Raw genomic sequence first — 5509 nt, 5'->3', positions numbered from 1 at the left:
TCACACCCATGAGAGCCAAGGGGAACACACGTAGTGCGGATGCGAGTGAAAGCAGTGCGACCGAACCTAAGGAGACGGCGGCAGCCGAAGCCGAACGCAGAAAGCGGTTCGAGACGAGGCAAGCGCGCGTTTGTTATACGTGCCAGAAGCCGGGTCACTTTTCGGCGCAGTGTCCGGAAACAAAACCAAAAGTTGTGTTTTTGTCATTATGCAGCACTGACGAGAACATGAAGCTTTTCGAGCCTTACATGCGAGACCTCCTCGTGAACGGGAAAGAGTGCCGAGTGCTTCGCGATTCCGCAGCTACGATGGATGTAGTTCACCCCTCCTACGTAGAACCCGATATGTTCACGGGCGAGTGTGCATGGATCAAGCAAGCCGTGGAAGCTCATAGCGTGTGTCTGCCCGTAGCAAAAGTGCTTATTGAAACGGAGGCCGCAGTGTCATCTATGCTGCCCCCTCAGTACCCGTACCTATTTTCGAACAGGTCCGATCACCTCCTGCGCGAGAAGGGGCTTTTGTTTGGTGAGGCTAGCGTTCAGGCCTTAACCAGATCGAAGGTTCGGGAGCTCGCTGCAAAGGCGGTAGTTGCGGGGCCGACGTTGTCCAACAATGAAAAAGGGTCAGAGGCGCAGCAAGCTGATATTCAGAGCACGCCTGAACTGAATAAAATTGAGTCTGTAACGTAAAGGCACCAGATACTGGAGAGGAAATTCCCGATGCGGGAAAGTTAGAAGAGCTATCTGCAGATTTGCTCATCGCGCCTACGTCAGACGGACTTAATAGGTTGCTAAAAGTCAGCCGGTCGGCTTTGATAGCCGAGCAAAAGAAGGATGGCAGCCTAGAAAACATACGCTGCATTATCAAGGAAGGTATCGCCAAGAAAAATGCTCGCTTTGTGGAAAGAGGTGGGGTCCTGTACCGGAAGTATCTAGACCGCAGGGGAGTGGAGTTCGATCAGCTGATCGTGCCTCAATGCTATCGTCAGGATCTGTTGCGCTTGTCGCACGGGGGTTCATGGTCCGGACACCTAGGAGTTAAGAAAACTAAGGACCGTCTCTTGCAAGAGTACTATTGGCCAGGGTGTTTTCGGGACGCAGACCATTTCGTGAGGACATGTGACACCTGTCAGCGGGTGGGCAAACCAGGGGACAAATCAAGGGCGCCGTTGAGATTGGTACCTATCATTACGGAGCCTTTTAGACGGCTCGTTATTGATACAGTGGGACCTCTGCCGGAAACAGCCACGGGGTACAGACACATTTTGACTGTGATCTGCCCAGCGACAAAGTTCCCTGAAGCAGTGCCGCTTAAAGAACTCAGCTCAGTTGAGATAGTCAATGCACTACTGTCCATATTTGCGCGAGTTGGTTTTCCTGCGGAAATCCAATCAGATGAGGGCACAGTGTTTACTAGCGCTTTGACGACAACTTTTCTCGAAAGGTGTGGGGTAAAGCTGTTACACAGCTCAGTGTACCACCCACAGTCGAATTCCGTTGAGAAGCTCCACTCCGTCATGAAGCGCGTGTTGAGAGCATTGTGTTTTGAACATCAAACTGACTGGGAGCTGTGTCTGCCTGGGGTGATGTTTGCATTACGGACCGCGCCGCATGCGGCTACGGGGTTTTCGCCAGCTGAGCTGGTGTACGGTCGCTCGCTGCGATCTCCGCTTCGCATGCTTCGAGAATCGTGGGAAGGCAGGGGCGACGACCCAGTCGTGGTGGAGTACGTGCTTAAGCTCCTCGAACGCTTAAGAACGGCACAGGAGTTGTCAGGTGAAGCAATGGCAAAGGCCCAGCAGAGGGCCAAGGTTTATTATGATCGGACCGCCAGGGCCCGTCGTTTTGAGGTGGGCGATGAGGTCATGATATTGCGCACATCGCTAAACAACAAACTAGACGTGCAGTGGGAGGGCCCAGCACGGATTGTTCAAAAACTGTCAGACGTCAACTACGTGGTGAGTCTGCCAGGAAAGCGGAAAGCACAGCAAGTTTACCACTGTAATCTGCTCAAACCTTATAGACAAAGGGAAGCAGTAGTGTGCATGATGGTAAACGTTCCCGAAGAGCTTCCGGTCGAGCTTCCGGGACTAAGCTCAGTGACGAACAGGAAAGACACCGATAAGGTCATTAGTGACTTAGTCAGTGGAGCATCGCTGTCGCCTGAGCAGAAAACCGAACTACACCAGCTCTTACAAGAGTTTCAAGGTCTGTTCTCTGAGAGGCCTGGTAGGACTTCTGTACTTACTCATGATATAGAACTTACCTCCCCAGAGCCAGTACGATCCAAGGCGTATCGGGTGTCACCCCGCCAGAGGGATATTATGGAGGCTGAGGTAAAGAAAATGCTACAGCTCGGTGTTATTGAGGCAGGTGAGAGTGATTATACCTCCCCTTTGATTTTAGTTGAGGTACCGGGCAAGGAACCTCGTCCTTGCGTCGACTACCGCAGGCTTAATTCCATCACTAAGGATCAAATTTATCCGATCCCTAACATCGAGGAGCGCCTTGAGAAAGTTAGTAGCGCTCAATTTATTTCCACCCTAGATCTTGTCAGGGGTTATTGGCAGGTTCCACTTACAGAAGAGGCTAGTAGGTATGCGGCGTTCATTTCACCAATGGGAACATTCCGTCCTAAAGTGTTGAGTTTTGGTTTGAAGAACGCGCCATACTGTTTTTCAAGCCTCATGGATAAAGTGTTGCGGGGACAGCAAGAATTCGCTTTACCGTATTTAGACGACGTAGCGATATTCTCCGCATCCTGGTCTGAGCATATGGCACACTTGCGGGCAGTATTAACCCGCCTGCGCGAAGCGGGCTTGACAGTCAAGGCTCCTAAGTGCCAGTTAGCACAGGCCGAGGTTGTCTACCTCGGTCACGTGATTGGTCGGGGTCGTCGCCGCCCCTCTGAAATAAAGGTGGCCGCTGTGCGAGACTTCCCGCAACCGCGCACGAAGACCGATATTCGGTCGTTCTTAGGTGTCGCCGGCTACTATCAGAGGTACATCCCCAGGTACTCTGATATCGCGGCTCCCCTGACGGATGCTCTAAGAAAGACAGAGCCGCAAACAGTCGTCTGGGACGAGACAAAGGAAAGAACTTTTAGCGCCCTAAAGAGCGCCCTAACAAGCCAGCCTGTGCTACGATCGCCAGACTACACAAAAGGGTTCTTAGTTCAGTGCGATGCTAGTGAGCGAGGCATGGGCGTTGTACTGTGCCAACGGGAAAATGGAGAAGTAGAACACCCCGTCCTGTATGCTAGTCGTAAGCTGACCAGTCGTGAGCAGGCGTACAGCGCCACCGAGAAAGAGTGTGCGTGTCTCGTGTGGGCCGTTCAGAAATTGTCATGCTATCTAGCCGGCTCGAGGTTTATCATTGAGACGGATCACTGCCCTCTCAAATGGCTGCAGACCATCTCTCCCAAAAATGGCCGCCTCCTGCGCTGGAGCCTCGCTTTGCAACAATATTCCTTTGAGGTGCGTTACAAAAAGGGGAGTCTCAACGGTAACGCCGATGGCTTAAGTCGAAGCCCCTAACGTAGGAATCAGCCTCAAAATTGTTTGTTACTGATGTTTTTCTTCCTGAGGCAGGATTTTTAACATATTGCTTTTGTGTAGTGTTTCAAAGTGATGATATGCTTTCTAGTGCAATTTTCCAATTTGTGGACGCGTTCTGAGTGCTGCTAGACTACTGTAAGGAACTAGGCTGTGGTACAAAAGGGGAAAGAGCCTGGCAGGGCTTAGTGAGGGTTGTGCCGTGCTTGCTGACTGAGCGGTTGAGTTTCAGCGTAGTTCTAACGCTTGCCGGGAACGAGAACAAAAATGTGAACTCTCCCGAAGTCACTTTGCAGTGTCCTGTGCGAACCTGAACGAGAGAACGAGGCCTTCTCTGTGCGCTGCGCTCAAGAAACGTCGAGGGACGCCCGACTTCGGTTATGAGCATCATCGAGCGACATCCCTCCGGACAGCGGATGCAGTCCCCTGACCATCGGGATCTCCTTCCCCCGGCGGGGCGGTCTGTTACGTTTCGCCTACGACGCGCGGTTTAGCCGGCGCGGCTGCAACGGACGCCGGGGCTTCGTTCAAAGCGGCAGACATTTTGGCCCGTTCGGTGCCGCCGCTACGCCTCCCTGCCAAGCGCGTCCAGGCATGTTCCAATGCCACGTGTCTTCATGTGCGTGTGTGTGTGTATGTGCATGTTGGTGCCCACGCTTGTCGAAGCGCGGCAGCCGGGGAGAGGAGCTCCCCCAACTGTGAAGCGAGGGGTCTGACCGGCGCCAGCACGACGTATGCGCCACCTTCTCTTCCCATTGTGCCCGAGCGGCACAGTCACGTGCTCGTCTATAGAGGGGTTCCTTCTTGCCCTCAACTGCGAGAGTATAAAAGCAGCTGCCCCCTGACGCCAAGAAGGGGCTCCGATTTCTTCTGTTGAGTAACGTGCACTCCCGTCTCTCTACTTCGGTCGACCTGACCGCCAACTCTTTGCGATATGTTAGAATAAACAAGTTGTTTTGTTGTTACCAGTCGACTCATGCTTTGCCGGGACCTTCGGATGCTTCCAGTTGTGCCCCAGGCCGCCAGGCCAACGCTACCCTTGGGGCTTGCGACCCAGGTGCAACAACGGGCGTCAGCGCCGAGTTCCCAACAACTAGTGCCAGCGGTGCGATACCAACAGGGGGTGGTGCGCAGCTCCATCGCCGCGCCGCTACAGATTGCTCCCCCCTTAGAGAGGAAGCTGAAGCGACGAACGATGCTCACAATGCACAAGTGGCAGCCCAGTGCACGCGACGAAGAGGTGACGAACCGCGCACTTGCAAGGCGGAGTCCGCATGTCCCGGGAACGCGAGATAATTAAGCGCGGTTGCCTCGCTGAATGCTGGCTTGAGTCGCTCAAGCGCGATCGTATCTCGTGTCCCATTTACGTCGACGACGAAGTTAGAAGGAAAACGTTCTAAGATGGGAAATGGCCCGAGGTAGTGGGGCTTAAGCAAGCCGCGCATAGGGCCGTAACGCACAAATACATGTGTGGCTGTCTGCAAGTCCGAAGTGATGTACACTGCACGGGGTTTGTTAAAGCGCGTAGGCTGCGGACGGAGGTTTTGGAACACATCGCGAAGCTGCTCGACGTACTCGCTTGCTGTTAGAGAGGAAGTGAGGGTGCTTTCTTCGAAGAAGTCGGCTGGCAGGCGAAGAGAGGTGCCGTAAACAAGCTCCGCAGTAGCGCAGGAGATGTCCTCTTTGAAGGCAGATCGAATTCCGAGAAGCGTGAGTGGAAGTCTGTCAACCCACTTGTTTGGGAAGCCGTGCGCTGTGAGTGCTGCCTTGAGATGGCGATGAAATCTCTCGACGAGGCCATTTGTTTGAGGGTGGTAGGAGGCAGTTCGCAAGCGCGCTGTTCCGAGAAGTTGAAGTAGCTCCGCGAAAAGGGACGATTCGAATTGCCGGCCTCGATCAGTGACAACTTTCGTTGGACAGCCAAATCGGGATACCCAAATGGAAACAAAAGCTGCG

Source organism: Dermacentor variabilis, unplaced genomic scaffold (assembly GCF_050947875.1).
Source record: "Dermacentor variabilis isolate Ectoservices unplaced genomic scaffold, ASM5094787v1 scaffold_13, whole genome shotgun sequence".
Lineage (NCBI taxonomy): Eukaryota > Metazoa > Arthropoda > Arachnida > Ixodida > Ixodidae > Dermacentor > Dermacentor variabilis.
The sequence above is the reverse complement of the archived record's forward strand: the minus strand, read 5'-3'. Positions refer to the sequence as shown.